Raw genomic sequence first — 22,503 nt, 5'->3', positions numbered from 1 at the left:
CCCAGGTCTACAGGGTACCAAGCATACAACTTTGGCCACAACACCAAAGAGCCAGGCTTGTTGGTATAGCAGTCAGAGCACATACTCAACCATAGTGACGGCATTCCGTCACACTGCTCTCCCCTTTGGGAAGCGCACCCATGCGCTTCACGCGCCATGGTGTCCCTCACGCATTCTCCTGCCGTACTTCTCCCATCCCAGGGTGCCCCACTCACCAGTGCTTCTCCCATCTCTGGGGTCCCTCACACTGTGTCTCACCCATCTCTGGGGTCCCTCACACACCGGGGTCAACCAAACCTGGGGGTCCCTCATACAGCTCACACATCAGGCATGCCTCCAATGGCCTCGCAGCAAGCCATCCCACTCTGGCACCATTTTTAGCAAAGGGTGTACCAACCACGCGACTTTGACCGCGACACCAAAGAGCCAGGCTTGTTGGTATGGCAGTCAGAGCACATACTCAACCCTAGTGGCGGCACTCCGTCACAAATGTAATATTTTTATGAAACACGCCCAAGTCAAAACATTCAGATCAGGTCTTTCAAAAGATTGGTTCACACAAACACATTATGTTTCATGAACGTTGAGGTGGTAGCACGTCAGCCCAAAAAAAAAAACATTGGGCCATCTTTCATAAGAAACCAGGTGCTTTGGAAAGAGAAATGAAAAGGGGTGGGGAGGGGTGAAGGGTTTACCTTTAGGCTTAAGGAAACTCTGATATTTCTTTGATGTACTTCCTGTGTAATACCAAACTCCTGGCTTTAGAAAAGACATGGCACAGACACAGCAAGGCATACTTCATAGATCATTAAAATCCTCAATACAACCTTGCAGAGCTATGTCTCCCCTTGTGCTTTGTTTAAAGGATTGTGGTTCTCTTTCATCTTACAAGAAGAAATGCAGGGACCAGGGGAATTAGTTTTAGAGAAGCCAGGAACACCTTGTGTTTCTTCTCATAAACTTCTCATTCAGTTTTCCTTGAACCATCTTGAGATCCTCAGTTGAAGCCAGTCCCTTATCCAACGTTCTCTTCACCCCTCAGACGAGGTCATACTTGTGTATATTGAACCCAACTCTGTATATAACAATCACAATCAATGTACTTTGAACTTTGGCAACAATTCTGTTTTTCAAGTGCTGTATGAATTTCTACCATGCTGAATTGTTGCTGTCAAAGACTAGATACTATAGAGGGGACACTGTGCTACTCCTGGGGCCTGATTTTGATGGTGCAGTAACTTAAGTATATTAACTTAAATGTAATAATCAAGTGTAGGTGAAAAAGGTGGGGCCAATGCAGTTGTTGTAGTCTGACAATGCACAAAATGTGGCACAGACAGGCAAGTGTACTGGGTAAAACATATTAGTGAGCTGGAGTTCTGAGGAGAGTGTGCTTCTGTACTGGTTAATCAAGATGTAGTCACATTATCAGTAAAATGGGTTTGCCCTAGCAACTGTGATAGATGTTTTTCTACAAGCTCAGAGGGTGACAGCAGCATGTGGAAGACAATCAAGAAAGAGTCAATCGTTCAATTTCTAGAGTTCATAAAAGGCATGAAACGGTGATTGCATTGACTTACTTTGTTACACCTGTGAAAGAACTAGATATGCATGTATATTTACAAGTATACAGTCTATGCAGTAGTTTTTTGTTAGTGGTATTGGTGTGCACAGAAGTAACATGTATATGTTAAAAATAATAACAACTTTGCATAGAAATATTCCTGTAATTTGGATGGGATGTTCGAGTGTCTAATCCAAGCAATCTTTTTATTAAAGATATGTTCTTCAACTCATTATTTAATATTATTATTTATGGTATTGTAGTATATGTATATTGTTTAGATATTAGTTATTATTATAATTAATTACTTTGTCATTTTTCATTCATCTTCAAGAACAGGGCCAACACCAAAAATTTAGATAGTAACACATTTTCAACATTGAAAATGTTTACCTGATTCCAAAAGTCTGGCAAGTGGCTATTGAATGACTATTGTTGTTGTTTTGTGCTGAGTATGACAGACATGATCTCATCCAGGATGGTTAGACTACACATCTGCAGTGGTACAGTTGGCATTGCAATGTACATGGCCATTGGTTGAAAGGGCCTGCTGTCAGGTGACACGAAGGACACTGTTGACCAACGGTGTGTGCAACAGCAAGTGGGTGTAGTCAGTGGCACATCACATACAGCAGATCTGATTGGAAGTTCAATTGGAAAATAGTGGCATTTTCAAGCCCTGATTTTTTTCAACAACCCATGGTGTTATTGCAATGACTAATACTGTTAAATAAATGTTGATTTCATCAACAGATGCCTTTATCACACCTCTAACAGTTTCCATTATTTTAAATGAAATGCCCCCTACAAATGTTGCATTGAATTTTTATATCTGCACCCTGAATTGTGCTACCATAAAAATGACCAAGAACTACACTGAGGCTATTGATAGATGGTGCCATATTTTTGCAGCATCACCTATTGGACTTAGTCAAAATGTTTTCCTCAAAACAAAGCCACAAGTACTTGACATGAACAATAAAAGCAATTCTGTATACTTCAGTGTCAAATCTACTGCATCTCATATGATAGTAATGCATGATGTTGATGCATGCTAATTTTATTTGGGGAAAAACAATCATTAGCTTTGTGATATTTATCAAAGTCAGTTCTAATTACTTGCAATGCATTGTGGAACACAAAAAGTACACAATTTGGATAATAAAGCATATAAAAACATTATGTCATGGTTTCTCATTACCGAGAGAGGTGCAGGAAGTATTTGCTGTCCAACATCTCTGATTCAGATGTTTTTATTTCCATTGGTTTTTAAAGGATACCAAACAAAAGTAGTATCAGTAATAGTACTATTGCAGTAAAATGCCAGGACAAATCTGCTATATAGAGTTTACAGACACTTTTCTTCAAGCAATAATGTGACATTTTGATTTGTAAAATTATGTTGTGTAAATAGACTCTGCATAAGGATGACCTACCAACATGACTACCAACATGAGAACCACTAACTCACAGAAGTAATGTTTGGCAAAAATTGTATTATTCATTAAGTATGATATGTATAAAATTGTTCATACTCACTTATTTGGAAATAACCACACACAACATACAACAGTTTTTGATTCAATGAGTATGTCTCAGAAACAATGACTTCTGAAATTTTCAGAAACAGAACTGTCTGTTGGAGAAGGTAGACATTGTCCATTTTCCAACTTTTTGAAACATTTTAAGATCACATAAGGCTGTCAATTAAAAAAATGAAAATGTTCTTTGTGGTGTGGTTATCTAAATTGTGGGTTTATCTAAAATTGAAAATTTTGTGAGACTTGGACTGCAAGTACAGCGCTGGACTCTGTCATTTAGTAACAATGTCAGTGGAGGATTCCAAATTGAGCCAGCCGACAGTTCTTGTAGATGAATGAATCGCTACCTATAATCCTTTAATTGCTTGAGCCAGTGACTGTATTAAAGGTTTCAGTCGTTTGCTTTCTTTGGGACCTTTTGGTAAATCCTGTGGTCCATGACGGCTGTACTAAATTCTATTAAAATGAATGATGTGCCAGTGGGCCTCGAGTGATGCTGCTTTGTCACCACTGCTTAAACTGTCGCCTTTTGAAAAGAAAGCTGAGCTGTAGGCAAACTTGCGGCCTTTTTTTAACTTAGTTATCTCAATACCAGGTGCTCCCCTGTCCAGGTGGTGGTCAGTTTCCCCATCTCTGAGGATTTATGTCTTAAAGGAATAAACCCGTTGTCTGTATCTTCGGTCTCCAAGGGGGAAATGGCGTCACAGAGCTAAGATGAATTCTGACAGGATTCAGTATTTCTATTATCGTCATTCTGTGAAAGGAAATGCTTGTCTTTTTTTGAGAGGAAATCATGTTTTGTCAAAAAAAAGACCTCATGTATTTGGCGCCATGGATTTGCTGCAAGTGTGGATTGAATAGACGTCACAATCTCTGAAAAATCATCTTAAACCAATGTTCCAAATCAAAATGTTCTAAACACTATATCCTGACTTCCCCAAGTGTATTCTTCCTGCTTATTTAATAACATTGATATGCTTTTTCACTTATTTCAGAATGCACAGTGGATACAGTATGTGTCAAAATATTTGTAATAGAAATGTTAAAAATGTCCTGTTTTCTTTAGCATAATTCAGGCTGTGGTAGTTGCTTCAGATTCAAGGAGTGATTCATACTTTGATATGCGAGAAGGTTGTTCACACGAGAATCTGACAATTGTCTAGGGAAGTTGCACATAGCAAAGTCTTTGCATTACTATGTAAAATCTGGCTTTTCATTTGGAGCATATTGAATTTTTAAGAATCATATCTTGAGTTTTGGAACTGCATCTTTTGGAAGTTGCAGAGGTCTCCAGGGGAAATATTCCATTGACCAGCTGCAGCTAGATCTACAGGGATGTCCCTGTATCAGTCATGTTCCTCATGAATTTCACATTTTCATTAAGGGACAATCTGTGATTTTGCAGTCATATTTTACTCATCACCAGGCATCCAAGAAGCTCCCATGTTATGACAGACTTTTGTCCTGAATGAGAGCATAAGTGTAGCACTGTGGGACAAATGTGATGCCAGGGAAATTCTACTAACTGTCTAGTGAACTAAGTGATAGAGCAGGCGCCCACAATTGGGCGGAGCCCTGGCAAATTTAATAGCAGGCTGTAATTCGCCGATAAGGCTAAAATTATCAGGCTGATGTCCCTAAAGTCTTTGCTCTTGGACATTGTTTTACTTCAATTTGGCAAAGCAAAGTTGACACAATTGCAGAGATTGTATCTCTGTGAAGGTACACAAAAATGTCATCACCGACCTCACCCTGTATCAGCGGCATGTGTGACTCATTAACTTCTGACCACTGTTGTGACACAGCTGTGACCTTTTTTGTCTGGAAGAAGCAAACTTCAACAAGTTTACTGCCCTTTGATTGCATTTAAAGTAGACATTAAATGTTGTGGGGATAGCAAAGTCAGCCAAGGATGTGTGCAATGCTATGGGGACTGAGAAAGATGAAGGCAGCATTTAGGAATATCTATTTTTCCACTATATTTAGTTATTGAATCATGAAACTATTAAAAATATGGATGACTGCCTAAGGTTTAAGGGATCAAAGCAGTTTCCCTCTCAGAAACTGAAACAAAAACTACACTTTGATCAGCAATGTTTTATTAATGCAGCCTAAAGACACTCAATTAATTGGATGCATGCACAGGTACAATGTACTTGGCTATCAGACATACTGCTTTTTTTCATGATTTCAAATTGACCTAAGTTGAATTGACATGCACTGTATCTGCATTAGGTAACTCACAGAAATGGCTACTGTATTATGACTGGGTTGCAAAGGAATAAGAAAGTATTATTATTGCAATTGCTGCTGCTTAGGCTATGACCACATACAATGTCCTTCCCTTTGCCTGTTTGTTTTCTAAAGTTATATGGAATTACTTACATCTGACATGCTTGCAGTGGATGAAATGTAATTTCATTTTGAAACAGTATTACCAGCATTGGGATGTATCTTGCTGTGCATTATGTCAAGTTGCCTTATCTGATTGTTATCTTGACTGATTGATAATCATTGCATGAGATACCATAATTTCACTCATTAAATAAATCTAACTTGATGTCACAGAAGAAAATATGTAGACTAGCAATAAGCACTCTCAACCTTTACACTTTGAGTTGAAAGACACTTTTTACTTCACATAGCTTGTCATCATGAAGGACATTGTAAAGTCTTGTTGATATTATTGGATGGAAAGTTTTCCTGATGTTTAATCTCAATTATACAATGGGCTGGTACCTAGCAGCATAAATGCCAATGTTACATAATGTTAGATGCACATTGTACTTAATATTGCTGCTTTCCCTTTTTTATGTGATATGGTAACATCACCTTAATTTCATCAAGGTTGCCAGTCATTTGGAGGCAGTAAAACCTTAGACAGTGGGGATGATTCCAAAAAAGACATTGCTATTAACATTTTATTTCTGTTTTACCATGAAAGGTCATGAGGGTGTACCCTGTACTGCTGGTGTGCACTTGATAATTAATAATAATTTCCAAAAATCATAATGATGCCAAGGTGGGTCCCCAGAGACTCATTTGCTAAATGTCTTACTAAGACGGCTGACAGGCTCAATCAGGTTGAATCTTAATTAGTTATCGCCAAATTAGGGTTTAAAAATATAGAAAGAACATGTCTCCTGAGTACTAGAGGATAATGTAAATTAGGCTCATTTCAGAACCCACTGCTACTTTACCTGATGGATGTAATTCTCAAGTAAACAAGCTTTGTACAACCAGGCAAGGAAGGTGGACTGTCCCTCTTTTCAATATGTCAGCTAAAAGAGTTACAAAAGCCTTAATGTGCAGATGCAAGATGCTGTTATACTTGATGAATATGCTTTGCACAAGAGCCCATTAAAAGTGGTCATACATAACAGGTTTGTCAGTGCCCAGTGTGGAGGCTTTTTATTGATGAGTTTATGAGTGAGTATGTGAGATAGTAAAAGAAAAGCCAAAGTAATTGCATGGGTCTCACCCTGGTGGAATACGTGCACACTGCTGGCATCTGAGAGATTGCAGCAGCTTTGCAGATGCTCAAAGGTCACAGTTTTGAACATTATAGAAAGGAATCAAAGACAAAAAATATATAAAGCCTATGTTTCTCTGATATTTTTCCTCCATCATGCAGGAAAATTAAAAGAATAAAAGTGATTTTGTGGGGAAGTTAGCTTTTTCCCCCACATTACACATAAATCATATGCAAAAATACTGTAAACAGAAATGCAATGTACCACCAAAGACAACTGAAGATATACTGAATATAGTCACTTGCGTGCTGTATATGTAGATGGATGTCGCCAAAGGCTTATACTTATCAGTATAAAGTAGCAGTGACACATATTATTACAGAAAGAAAAAATCAGCTCTGAGGTCTGAGAGCTTGGTATCTCAGTCAAGATTTCTCCTTCAAGCTCAAAAATAAAGGAACATAAATGTAACAAAATGTCAGAGAGATGTCTTTGAAATCTATTACAAAGAACACTGTGGCGCCAAAGGGACTTACGGACATCAGATAATGTGAAAACCTCTCATGGTTAAGCTGCTCCTTAGAAATATTTATGCTCATATCCTGGTCATAATGCTTATTGTCCCAGAGGAAGAACATTTAGTCATTTCCTGTGCTTCTAATAAGACTACATATGGCAGTAAATATAATTGAATTTAAAGGGGAAAAATAGCCTAATAATTCCTATTTGTCATTTCCTGGAAACTTAGTGGTGGAAAGTTGCAGACCATACATTGTATGTCCAAGATTATTGGGTCCCTGAGGGAGGAAGAATCCTCTGCACATGCAAGAACTGGAAACGTACAACAGGGCAGCAGTGCACTCCTGCAGTGGTTCTCAAGCTCAGTCATTTTGATCATGTTGACAAAGGTGGGCCGAGGCCAACTGCCGGGTGACAGTGTGAATGGATGCAGATGTAGATCATACAGAGTGGAGAAAGCAGCCTTGGGCAGATTTGGAATAAACATTTCTGAAGATGTGCATTATTATAGATCCCCCTTCCCCCATTTCTTTCTTTTTCCATGCTGCATGCTTGGATAGATCAATTTTAATCATGTGTAGTATGCAGTGCAAAGGGTTGAAACACTTGTAGCCAGATTTATTTTGGGATGGCTATATTGATATAAAAATCTCATTTTAATGCAGGGAAAAAGGGAGATAGGCCACCCATTTCTGATAATAATGTGTATGTGAATCCCAATAAGGAGCCATAGCATATGTGAAATTTTGTGACACGGTCACTGAGATGACTTACAGTCCAAATTGCCAGGAAAGCTAATCAATAAATATGGCGTTATACTAACGAGAGGGTGATATCCACCTGCCTCACAAACTAAGTAAAAACTACATCTAATATTATCAACTTCATGTGAGTTTTGTTCACCTGATCATCCCATTTCTGAAAGGAAATTTAACATGCATCATATATTTACATCAGATGAAAGTGTCCAGCAGAGGAGGTAATGCACTCAGCTTCACTCTGAATAACCCCCTAGTGACCAAAAAGCTACATAAGGGGGCACTGTGTTAATTTCAGCTCTGAAAAACCAGTGATACAGGCTCTGTTGAACTTCATTTGGATGATATCTCAGCACCAAGTTATCAGCTAATTGCCTGAGCACTTACATAATTATCCAACCATACCTGTACGCTAGTTCTAGCCTTGCTGTTTTGGAGACCATGAGCAGTTGTAACAAGGATTATGTTTAATTGTTCCTTCCATCTTGTTCATTAGGGCTTGTTAGTTAAATGGCCTCCCAACATTTCTGCAGCACAACGATTATCACTTTTACTGATTAGCACATTATCACTACAGTATTGTGCAGTTCACCTGATGGTTCGTTTAATGGGCAGGGGTTGTCTAATGGTGGGAGAAATGGTGTAACTGCTGCTGGGAAAATATTTCAGGCTACTATAAGTTGAAAAAGAAGCTGTTGCCTTCTGCTTTAAAGCTGCAGTGAAAAGTGACAAGTGAAACTTATTTTCTAAATGCCCACAATTTCCCATTGCCATGATAATTGTAAGACAAGTGGTGCTAAGATTATTGGATATTGTAAGGGGTGCCACTGCACAGGTACACACCTGCAGGCACACACATACGCACACACGCATACACACACACACACACACACACACACACACACACATGTGCGCACGCATACATACACACACAAATGTACACACGCATGCACGCACACACACACACACGCATACACACACACACGTACACACGCATACATACACACACACATGTACACACATGTACACACACACACGTGCGCACATCCACACGCATCCATACGCGCACACGACACACACTTTAGAAAATAATAACGTAAAATAATAATGTAAAATAGATGTTATGGTAACCACATAAAAATGGTCTGAATGCAGCACAGAATGAGTATTCCGCTCAGTAAAAGTCCTAAAGCCAATCACATTAATGAGCTCCATAGGGAGAGGGAAAACGTGAGGAGTAAGACTGCAGCATCTAAAATAATTGTGGTTATTCTGCAGAGAGAAAGAGTCTGCATCAGCCAGGATAATAAACAACACCACCTTTGTCCAGATTTAAGGTGTATCTTCAGAGTTGTTTTTGTCTACTAGCATATGATGGAAATATGAACATTAACATTTCAGAAAAAATACCGGGGTTTTAAGTTCAGTGATACAATCTTTTCATTTGTTGCCAGTGCAAAACCGACTGAATATTCTGCAAGATTGTTTATTTATTGATTTTGTCTCCGTTCTGACTTGAAATATGTCTTGCTCTAGTGTGAAACAGTAATGTGAAACAGTAATGACAGTCAGGTATACATACCTATATTATCATTCATATAACTCACTGACATCAAAACAAATGAACTTCTTCTATACTGTGACATTCAGGCTAGTGTGTAATTACTAATATTTTAGTCATAAAGAATCATGGGCTGGCTAATAATTCCACAAATGTTAGATCTCCCATGAAATTGAGATGTTTTAATTAACGGTTTTCTCCCACTCCTAGGTAAAATCAAAGGCATACAACTGGGTATTTAGTTGCTGTGAAATTGAATAAATAGGGAAAGCCAGTCATGTGTAGAATACAGACATATGAATCAGCGCAAATGTGCCATAATTATGCCTTTCTCGTCACAATTTCAAAGGGTCCCCAGCAGATTCAGAGACTGTCACTGAGGTGGCACACATAGAACACATGAACAGATCATTGCCTCCTCACCCAGTATCTGCTCTCCCCTCTCAAATCCATTTCACGATTAGCGGCAAATGACAGGGCAATAATTGATCAGCGCTGAGAGGTGAGCATAGCGTCCCCAGCCCCCAGGCCTGAGACGCGGGTGGGGCTTGGTCAGAAGATCCTGGTCCCGCCTTGCCGCAATCAATACTTTATTTCTCCCTCTGATTGCGGAGCAAAGGTATTCTGTCTGCCCCCTCTTCATGCGCCGCAATGATATATTGACTCGCTCGTTCTTGTCGTGGGAGTGAGAGCCAGCAGACGAGCCTGACAGCCACCGGACTAATTGAAGTGTTTAGCCAAAGTTTAAGACGCAGTGCTGTGCAATCCGTCACGTACATGTTGCCGCATCTCTCGCTGGTGCCATGCCGGTGGGACCCGTCCAGAGGGTTTACTTGTGAACTGTAAAAAGGCTTTGAATGAAAGAGGTGCCAACGACGTGGCCAACACAGCTCTTTGCATTCTCCTTGTTGCAGCAGTAGGGAGATTAGTTAGCTCGATCAAATAATAGTGCACGTTCTCCTGTCAGTTGGAATGAGATGCCTCTTGACACTGGGAATAAGCATCAAATATCCAAAGATTTGATTAATGTCACTGTCACTGCAGCGATGACTCTTAAACGAGTTGCAAATTATAATAGCAGCGGTGAGAACCACAGAGGCAAATACCCAAGGATGCCAAGCACTCCATCACTTTAACAGGTCATTTTGTAATGCTGTGTTTACATATGACAGATCATGATCTTAAGTCTGTATCTGGATAAATTGCAGAAAAATGGCAATAGGGCAGAGAATCATGTCTCAAAAATCTTGAAACTAACAGACAAAGCTAATAATCACTTTATTCTTACATAGTGACCATTTAATTTCCCTGCTGAGTTCTTGATACAGGTCAGATTTATTGATAGCTGTCTCCAGATGCAATATGAGTAAGTAAGAAAAGCTGTGCTGAGATGGAATGTTTGTTTTTCAACCTTCAGAAAAGTCATTTTTTAAAGGATTTTTATTGGATTTTGTCTGCAACAGGGCTCCTCTACTTCAAGCAAAGTGGAGGAATCCACATGTATGGAATTATTTCATATAATGGGATGGAATTATTTCATATAATGTGGCTGTTTGTACTTAACACCTGACTCCAAATGTGGCTGCTAAATCTCAGCAATAGTGTAATAAGCTTCCTTTATTGTGTTTATGATTTTTTTCTTTCCCCAGCTATGCTTTACAACAGTGCTATGCAGTTTGGTGTTCAGCACAAACAAGACATCCTCAGCATATTGTGAGCTCCAAACCTCACATTGTTTCCGCCCGCTGAGCATGTGGGTTTCACAGATGGGTTATCTGAAGCCACTGGCTATAAAAGGAATGAACTCTCTGATTTTCACCAGGGTCCAGGTGCCTGAGACAGTTGCTCTACTTCACTTAATTTTCTCCAATGAGATGGTGTTTAAATTTACATTTACATTTATTCATTTGGCAGACGCTTTTATCCAAAGCGACTTACATAGCTTACAGTTCATTACAATGTTATCCATTTATACAGCTGGATATTTACTGAGGCAACTATGGGTTAAGTACCTTGCCCAAGGGTACAGCAGCAGTGTCCCAGCGGGGATTGAACCGGCAACCTTTCGGTTACGAGTCCTGCTCCTTAACCACTATGCTACACTGCCGCCCCTAAATTCCTAAAATGAATTATCAGCACAAACCTGTGAAAGCCCATGGTTGGGGGGGGGGTCACTCAGCAGTATCCCCTTTCAGTGCTGGTTATGAAGCTGATGAGGCTAAATTGGCATGTTGTGAATAGTCATCAGAGACTTGAAGACATTTTCTACCCTCACCAACAGAATGTGTCAAATGCTTTTGTTGCAAACCCAGCTATATTTAACACGAAAGTGTTAAAATCAACATTTAAAAATAATGGACCTCACAAAAGCATACAATGAGATGTTACGATTAACGATAAGTGACTGTAAGTGTGGTGTAGTTTGCAAGTGTTTGGTGCACAATGCCCACATGAGTTATTGTCAAGTACCATTTGACAATAATACATTTAATACAGCACAAGAATGGCTATCCATCGGTTCAACTGCTTGTCTGTATGGATCAAAAATTGCCCTAAAAGGTAAGTAGTGTCTTTGGTAATTCAGAATAGCACTGCTTTGTTTTGTACAAGATCAGTAAACAATTAACACCTTGAAATGAGGACAAAATTATCTGGTGTTTTACAACAAGAAGAGTTCAAAAGAGGATCAAATCTGTCGGGGGAGAAGAGCCGCAACATTGTTTTGAACCATTGCAACACCTACCGTCAGCTCTTTATATTGTACAGTTATGTGTCCATTTTAGATCATGCATCATTTAGAAATGTCAGCATAAAGCACACAGTGATTACAGTTCTTATCTTTGCTGATGAAGGACTTGAAATGTAAATACGTGATGGTTCGGAAGGCAGTATTGCACCCTTGGCAGGCACTGAGCATTCCTCTGGTGTGTGCGTGTATAGGGTTCAGCAGCACTCTGCAACAGGGAGGGACCATTAAGTACCCGGGATCCCTTTTAAGGCTGTGAAATAATTAGGCAAAATGTCTACTTTGAATTTTATTGGCTGGGGAGTGCACCAGCTGCCAAGACAAGTAAAATGCATCTCAGGATTTTAAGGGTCTCTATAAGCGTTTCTGTCATGACGGACCGTAAATTGACTTGTGAGGCAAGGCACTTCACTTAGTTAAATGCAAGCACGTGCCGATAATCAAAGGCCATACATCGATTTAACTCATTCATGCAACATCTGTTTGATTCTTCATGATTAAAAAAAGTGTTATTCATTATTAATTCCAAAAAAAAATCCACTGATACACGGTAGGACAGTTGGAAAGGGCATTGTTGCCATAGAAACTGTCTCTAAATTTCAAGGAAACATGCAAGCGTCAGTGTACCCATCTACACTTGACTGGCTGGTGATTGTTTTCTTCTCAAGAGATACAAAGTATTTTTGGTTCAAGCGTGGTCTCTATCCTCTAACTCAATGGCACCACAGAGAAAAAAAAAGGATTAATGTAGAGCAGCGACAGACAAGCAGAACATTACAGATGTGCTCTATTTCTCTAATATAGCCTGGCGGTTTAGCCACCTGTTCACAATTTCCACCTGTCACGGACAAGAAATTAGTTTGCATTAGGTCTGTATTGATACATTCTTCTCTGCATTGCACCGGATGTGAAAAGGAATATAGCACAGACCAGTCAATCGGCATTCTGCTTATGTGACTGCAAATCAGCGCTGCTGGGGGAGGGTTTGGGGAATGGATTCTCTGCGAGGTCGTCAACAAGATGCATATGTTAATGCCTGGATGGGCAATTGTGGCATGTAGTGCAGTGCAATCCCCAGAGTGCTCTTTTGGGGGAATGTTGTGTTGCAAGGTCAAAAGCACGCAACAGTCCAGCGTGACTGCTCACGGCGTTGTGCTCTGACAAGGTTCTGAGATGCCTCGTTGTGAACAGCAGAACACTCTGTCGCTCTGATCCAAAGCACGGCAAACCCACAGCTAAGGCGTTTAAAATGAAGTGACCTCGTAGGTGACGATAGATTGCGGTGTAATAACTGTAGTCACCATATCAGGCTTCATGGATGAGGCCCATGCTGAACAACAACAACAGAATTAATTAAATAGAACCCTGTGCAATAAACTATGGCTATACTGATGCCAAAGTGTGAACAAAGCAGCGATTTACAAGGCTGTGTGCACCACACTCTAGAGCCTCTTCACAGCTGGCATTTGGGTTTGTACAGCAACTTGAATGTCAGTGCATTCCCATATGTGCAGGTGCAGCTGTCAAATGTGGCAGTGGCACTCGGCACAAGTATGTCGCTTACTATTTATACTGAAAAAGCAGTTAGCCTCACATTTGAAAACCTAACATATGAACTTTATTGAGTTGAGACGTCCCAGGTGGTACAATCAGAACATGCAGCACTACTGGTGAATGTGCTGTAAAATCGAATCTGATTGGAAGGGATATCAGGCTCTCTGGTATGTTGTTCATGTGTAAAACATCAATGTTGAAGAAACAGCAAGTTGTTACTGTACAGAACAAAGACCTAGTATTGTTTCATGATTTGACACAGAGAGAACTGAAGATAATCTGACAATATTTTCCCCTGTAACACACAGTCTGCTGGCCTTTCTCTGCAATGCAATTCTCAAATGCAATTCTCTGCATTTTATACTGCCTGACAGAACATCCCTGGCACTGATGTTTCCACCACATTAATCCTTTCACGATTGCGGTCTGCCACTTGGTTATCCAGATTCCATCAGTCGGTCAAGATGTGTTATTTTCCAGATTTTCAGACGGGTTCCAGATTAGCAATGGATTACTCAATGATAACTTGTACAGCACATTAAGATGGGTCCATACTGAAGAATGCAATACACCGCATACACATTGCAAAAGCAAACATAAAACCTGGGCGTATTTGCCTTTTTCCACAAGATGATGATTCTGTGACAATGATTGTCGTTTCTTTCAATGGGAATTATAAGTATGAAATCAATAGTATTGCCTGTAGCTCATAATGTGGAATTTCAAACTACTGAACGTTGGTAAACCTCCATCAGACATTACTATACTAATAGAAAGAACATCTTACTGTAGCTTTCTACTGTTCAGCAGAAAAAGAAATCCAAGTCTTATGCTGAGTTAAATTTTATTCTTTTTTTCTGATCACCTGTCTGTTTTAAGGTGATGTCATACCAGCATACAGCATGCAAGAAAGTGGCCTTATTAATATTTCTGATCACATCAGGCTATTCACACTGATAACTGTCTCCTTTAGGAGGCTTGATATGATATCTGACTTCTTGAATTTTTCTCAAATGAGCATGGGTGTGTGCTCCAAGACATGCTCCAAACACATCATTAGCTGTGTGCTGCATTTGTGCAATTTATGATAGTAACTGTCCCAATCATCTGGTAAATACATCTCACTACTTTTCCCTTTTGAGCTGGCAAAGTTCTCTTCTTTGTTGTACAACAGTATTATCAAGCTGTCTGAAAATGTAATACTATTAACAGACCTTCTGAGGCCAGACCAAATATATCAAAATCCTTAAGAACACATTGAAAGATATATAAATTGATCTTGAGAATGGTGCAGATCAACCTGCAATAGTGACAGAGAAATCATTTAGAAGCAAGCTTCTGGTCAGTAATGACATGGGACACAATGTTATAAAATATTCAATAAAAAAAAAAAAAAATCAGTGGTAAATTTGGTCTGCATAGCTGGCCCTACTCTAAACCACCGGGAATAAAGAATAAGGACACAGAGCATTTATGACTTAGATGGCTTGTGTGAATTCATCTGTGGAAGAATGTGGTAGAACTTACCTTCTTGTAACATCATAATGCTGTTGCATAATGTCAATTGGTGGACATAGTGTGCATTTACTTGAAACTGAAGACATTTTTATCTTGAGGTTTGACATACTTGTTTGAAGTGCACTGAGTCCCCATTCATGGTAAGCAATTCAAGAGATGCTGGGTCATTTTCTTTTCCACAGTTGTATGTATGTAAGAAGAAGGTACAAAAACGCAAATATGCAATTTTATAGCGTGCTCATCTAGTAGAGGAGGTACTCAACCCCCAGTAAAATCCATCTGCAATAAATGTGATTAAGAATGTGTAAGATGTAAGATTTCCCTGGATAAGAATGTCTGCTAATGAAATAAAAAATCCACTTTGATAATGTGGTACACTCCACACAAGCTCCACACCTTATGCACACAATGTATTTTTTACATCAATAACAAACGTATTATGCGAAATGATCTAGAGCTCAAGACAATAATGGAAGTATATGCAAATATGTATTGCTCATTAGTACCCCTGAGTAGCACTCCAATTAATCCAAAGTATGAAAGTTCTTTCCCCGAAAGATGGGGTTGAGAGAGCTCTTAACCCAAAAATACAGCAGCGGAGTTTTCAATAACCATCAAACAGTCTTCAGGAACTTTCTTGTATCATCTTCACAGTCAGTAGAATGCATATGAAAATCAAGCTATGAAAACCAGTGAGACCTGGAGCTCCAATATATGAATCTGACAGCACACCTGTTGCTTTTTCAGCATGCACACCCTGTTGTGCTCATTTGGTATAGCAGCCATTCAGCTTTCGTCCAACCAACCGGCCTAGCAGACACTGCGAGGGACGGCTAGAATTGCAGAATGCAGCATGACAGGTGCTGCTCCTGGTATAATCGTGGACATCCATAGTCTGTTTGGATTTATGTAAATAAATTAGGGCTCTTTTGGCAAAACACACTTCTGTGTGGAGCCATGTTTGGATAAAGAGTTAGAAAACTTCACCCTTGTCGTAGAAAGGTTGCAGGAAATATGCACGTCTGAATTGGACAAAAAAGCAGTTTCTGCTCAGTGATCTGTCTGCGAGCTCAGATGCATAGTTTACAGTGTAGATGACAGGGAACAGGTACAACTCTGTGAATATTTAGGGGTGTTTTCTGGCTCTTTATGGGCTTTTGCTTAATTGCTCATCAAGGTGATAGATGACAGTGTAGCAGGGACAAAAACGTTGAAATTCCTCTGATTTCAATGGAAACAGCCTGTGCAACAGAAAGCTGTCGTTGTCTGCAAGCAAGGCACGGAGCTTTGAAAATGCCACCTCAAGCCCGGACCTGTAAAAGCAACACATATTGTTAACATTTCCAATCTCTAGGCTCTAAGGGAGCTGCCAAATCAGGTCATCTCTGTGAATTGTATACCAGCAGCATGCTGGGAATAGATTAGTGAGAGGCTTTTCTATGAGGAGTTGGGAAGGTTGTGGTTTTGAAATACAAATGGTTTCAGTCTGATATTTAATACCAAGGGGAAAGGAAGTGCTTTGATGACATCTTGATTTTTTAAAATTTCCATATCCATTTAAATATCAAAATAAATCTATGTGGCCTACACATATAGTGCTCCCTTGTGGATCTTAACAAGGTTTAAGTGGTGGCTTTCTGATTTAGTGAGCTTTGCATCCGTTGCTGCCATGCAGTCGTCACACTTCTTGCAAATTGCAAGACACCTGGAAGTGTTAATTATGGTGTATGAACAGTGTACATGAGATCTGTACAGTAGGAACATATAGTGGTGTGTTGCAGCTTCATCATTCACTACATGATTGCTAGGCATGAAGGAAACCATAGCTGTAAAGATGCACCCTGGGATGTATAGCGACACTTGAATTGGATCTTTATGTGCAAACTGTAATCTTTATTCTAGTATTACCGAGAATAGCCTGAGCTGTTTTTCTAGATGTACAGTTCTTTCTGAAGCAAGCTATTATTGTTTTCTTGTCAGATATATGCCTCTTTAAGAGTTGGTCAGCTCTGAGAAAGTTCAAGAATAAACAGCACAACCTTGAGAAGAAAAAACAGAACACCCAGTGGTGTCCATGGTGACATCATTTGTTTCTAGCACACCAAAATTGTGTCAGGCTAAATATTGCTTACTGTGGGACATGCATTTAAGCTTTACAAATATTTAATTTTGAAGTAAATGGTTTGTGATTTACACATTCCTTTCCTTAAATGTCCTCGAGATTCCAACCAATGAAAAAATGCAGTTCTGCCAATATCTCCCAATGCACCGTGTACAACTAAGAAATGCTTGCCCTCAGCAGATATCTATCAGCTGTCATTAATTCTGAAATAATGAGGCTTACATTGCACCATCTATCAGCTATACGCAGAGCATCTCCCCAAGTGCACCTTCTGCAATTACTAGATGCTGTGTGATGAGGCATACAACATTACATCAGCATTGTGCAAACAGGGACACATCAGGATTTTTTAGAGAAAAGAATATATTCTAAAATAATTAGAAATGAAATAACAAGACCTAAATTACTACATGAGGCAAATGACAATAATTTCTTTTTGGCATAATTCATTTTAATTTGACTTGAATGTTACAGCACTGTGAGCCATGCACATCTTGTCTTCACTCCTCTTCAAGTGTGATTTGTGCAGTCTTGGGTATGATCTGCCTTTACTTCCAATACAAGATGAAAGTCATTTTTCACATTGTGGGGTTCGTGTAAATATACCAGGGAAGGGGGTAATATATATTTTTGAGAGGTGAAAAGTTATTAGCTTTTAGCAAGCTGGCTCTGAAAATCATTCTGCCACCACACTGAAACCCCAGAGGTCTGAATGCTTTCAAACACTATGTGATGACAGCGGTAAACCTGGATGCTGTACGTGGTGAAGCACCATGCGTCCGAAAGCTCTCACATTATTGTCATCGTTTGCTGTGCTGTAAACAGCAGCACCTAAACCTCCTTGTCATTCTGAACACAAACTCTGGCTTACATTTGCCAGTAACTGGGGAAAAAAGAGGCCAGCAGGTATAAACAAAAAGGAGAAAGCGCAATGAGTTATGAGAACAGGGATCTGGCAGGTACCCATTCGTCTGTTTCTTACCTGCAGTTGGGTGATACGTCTCGATGCCCACACAACGAGCCAAGTTCTGTTGTGAATATCAAAAAGCACGCTCCTGGTTTGGCAGTGTCAGACTGTATATGAACACCTGATGTTGTTTTGTTTTTGTTTTTTTTTTGTTTTTTTACACGAAAGGGAAATAGTGAGATTGAAGTAAAATCCACCATCTTCTAGGCATTCTCCCAACACATCTGTTATAAGATCATAGGGCTGGAATAACGTAATTTTCATGAGAATTTTTTTTATCTCTTTGTATGGTTTGTTTTTATTTTGTCATAACCTGCCAGTCACAAGGTGTACAATAATTCCCATTACATCTGCTAGTGGTCACACCCTGAGTGTAAAATGCAGGATGCTAGATATTCAATGACAAGATTGATAGCACCTGTGTTTGTTACAGATGCTTGTGTACAAATTGTAAATTGCATCATGCACAAATAGTTTAGAACCCAGCTCAGAAGCTGAGCTATTTTAATTATATTAGGAGTCATCCATCACACTAGTTGATCTTTGTTTTGCAATAGTTCAGACCTTCAGCTTATTATTTCTTTTCATATACTCATTCACCAAAATGATAATTTACAAATACAATGCAAGAAAGCCTTGTCAGTACAACAATGGGAGATTGATATGGTGTCTGTTAGTGAAAGTATGTTTGTCCCTAAGAAATGGCTTTAGAGATGTGCCTCAGTGTCCTCACTATTGCAGTTTCGAAGAAGTAATGTTTTTACTCTAACAATGAGGCTAGTTCCTCATCAAACTGTAGTATGTGTTAAAATTATTATTTTTGTTCAATAAAAATAGTGCGAACTAATTTAAATGCTGTTCTGGTGAACCACCAGCCTCCTGAGACTCACCAAAGATGAGCCTTGCCATAATTATGATTCCATTAAAGAGAGCTGTAAGCAAAATCCACTTAATTCTCTTTGATACCTTAATAAGATCTGACCTAATTAAATACTCTAATTCCTTATGGCCATCACAGTAGCACTAGATGTTCACCATTAACATTTTTCAAACAGAGGAGCCCGCTAGCTAAATCTCAAAGAGTAAACCGATCAACATGTCAGTGTTTGGCTTTGTGCTTTTTCTACTCTGTCATTTCCTTTGCTGCCTAATCTGATCTCCATACCAAAATGCTTACCTGTGGTAGTATGTGTCCAAGACCGTTTACTTTTAATTAGAGGTTTTTGGTCTTGCATTATACACCATTGCCACTATGCTAGAGCCTACAGCATTTAAAACTGTGCCACAGCCATGCTGGACCTACCTGAGAGGTGCTCCCCACCTTGTGTGCCTCATTGGCTTCAGTTCTACTGGAGGCCCCTGCATGAGTGACCCAGGACTGAGAATCAGATGACCTGCTCCTTTTCTGAAACAGACAGGTGGTTGAAAATGCAACTAGCTCTACCCCATCAGTGTCCCCCCCACAGCCAAATGCCTTCTCCTTTTGTCTGTCGGTTTTTCCTGCAGGATAAATGCGACCCATCACCTTGAGCCTCCTCAGACCCTGATCAGTCTGATTGACCCAGCTCATTGCTATGTATCAGTTGCAGCACTGTAGGCTGCCTCATGAATGAACATTTCAATAAACAATCAAAAAGTAAACATAGAGTGATGAGGGTCAAATGAAATATTCAAATATGTTCTTCATATTGAAGACTGCCCAAATATTCAAGCAACCACCCACTTCTGAGGAGGGCACAGTGGGTGCTAGAACATTAGCTTCGGAATCATAAATAAACAATATATATTTTCTCTGCAGGTGATGAGGTGTTCATAGTCATTGCACAAGGCTTGCAAAAACGGGAAAGACAGAAGACAAAGCAAGAAGGCAAGTCTAAGTTAGCATTGCATTAAACGTTTGAATGTGTTTCATCCGTATCCCTATGCCATTGTAACCTATTAAAGATTTTCTGTGTCCCAGGAGAACATAGCACTGAAGTCTTCTTACTTTAATAGAAAACTCCCAGCTACCGGCTTGTCTGTTTATCAAAAGGGCAGTAGTACTCAATTTGATCATGGAATTGTTCCATTATACATGCTTTTTAATTAAGAGAAAGCCTCGGCAAAGTCTCCACATTCAGCTGCAGGAAAATCACTTTCAGAAACTGCAAAACATGGCTTCCGAAGAGGCTGGGTTTTTTTTTTTTTTTTTTTTCTGAGTATTTTTGGTGGCTGTTCTAATGCCTTTGAAGTTCTAAATCAATTATGGAGATTTCTTTGAGGCAGAGATTTTTTGCTTAATCTGATTCTTGGGTTTGATAATTGTGTCATTTATGCTTTGATCTCAGTCACTACGGAGAAACTTAAGTTTTAGAAATGTTCAAAAAGCAATGCGTAATAACACTGGACAAAATGGGAAAACAAGGCTGTGTACACCCAGAGATCAGACATCTCTGGCTGCTAGATAAACCCATTTTGATATGGTGGGTGTGAGATTATCAAGTTGCCTTCATGTAGGTTGTCAAGAACCAGAACAACTCGCTGGTGTAGCAAGAGGAATTCACTTCTCTGTTGGTTGTTTGCAGGAAAAAAAAAAAATTAAGATTTGTTTATCTACAACGGTTTCATCTGACTGTCCCACTATTAAAATAAAGAATGCATATAAAGGTGCAAATTTAAAGGGGCAGGCTGCAAGTTTGAATATGTATATGATGTAATAATGTTGTTATTTTTGCTGATGGGCCCTGAAATCTCCATTAGCGAGAGCAAATATGTTACTTGGCATATACATCTTCTGCTTAACTCTGCGGCTTACAGTCCCAGCATGCTTTACAAACGGACGCTCAGCGGGCTCGCTACACTAATGGCCCCCCTCCCCTTCTCCACTTTTCGTCTGGATCTCTGGGATGCAGCTGTAAAATATGTTCCTAATGCGTTATTTGTATCTTTCTGTATTTGCCCTGGGGGTAGTTTTATATTTTTAATGTAGGTAAAACATGCGCTTTTGAGGACAATTCATAAATAAAATGACAGGTGTGTTGTTTTTTTTTTCTTGTTTATCAGCCATCTGTCCTATTTGTACCCAAGGCACTTTGAAACATGAGTATATGCAGCTTGCAACATCACTTTTATTTGAGAGTGGAACAATAGTTCTCTGTGAACAAGGGAGGCTGTAAATGTCTCCCTGCTGCCACTGACAGTGTAACAGGCTGCCTTGTATCCACACTTCCCACTGCGCGCGCCTGGTACTGCCGATCTCTGGTTACAGCAGGAAACCGCAGCTTCCATCTGCATCGGGATGTGCGGGACGTGCTTAAACACACACATCACTTTGAATTTGTCCAGGAGATGAACTGACAGAGGTGCTCCAGGCTCTGGGGTTCTGTCATTATGAGGGTGCTTGGCTTCATGCTGTTGTATCCTCCACCCTATGAGTGCCCTGGCTGTGGGGGCTTGTGAGGCAGCTGGTGCACTTCTCTGCTTTGGCTTAGCTAAATGCATCAGTCGATGTGTCCGTAGTTCTTCACTGGAACATCAGCTTTGTGTATCACTCTTTTCTTTGTTTTCCCTGCTGAATATATCACTTGATTTGTCCATACTTGTAGAATGGAATATCAGCTTTGGGTGTCACTCTTGTCTTGCATGTAGTCCCTAAAATTCTGTTGCAAACATAAGCTGGGCATTTCAGTGTCCTCCAGTGCCTGCTTTCCTCTGAATTTCTAAAGTATAACCTGAGAGAGATCTGCCTTCAGGGCATGAATGAAAGCAATCTGTCGAGACACACAACTGGAGTGGGTAGTTACCTTGGCACTGCATCCTACATTTGCCTTATTTCCCAACAAGTAAAATTGCATCTTGTTGTTCTTTTACAAAAATGATAAGAAATCTCCATGTCCTTTTACCAACTTGACCAACATTCTATGTGATACACATTGTATGTTAAACCTGCTAATATACAATATAGGAGACTGCAAATTTGCCTCATATAGTTCTGCAAGCTTAGAAAATCTTGCCTCTTTTGAACCCATTTATGAAGTTCTCAGAACACAATACAAAACACTGAGAGTTGGCTAGCAATGGATAGCCATTAAAGCAAAGTGCTATAGTGTGTTTCTCAAAACTCATACTCTTTTCGTACTAACAATCTGCTACATCATTTAAGTCAATTCACAGCCCTTAGTTTTGAATTGACTTCTTCATT

Source organism: Megalops cyprinoides, chromosome 1 (assembly GCF_013368585.1).
Source record: "Megalops cyprinoides isolate fMegCyp1 chromosome 1, fMegCyp1.pri, whole genome shotgun sequence".
NCBI lineage: Eukaryota > Metazoa > Chordata > Actinopteri > Elopiformes > Megalopidae > Megalops > Megalops cyprinoides.
This window is presented reverse-complemented; position numbering follows the sequence as displayed.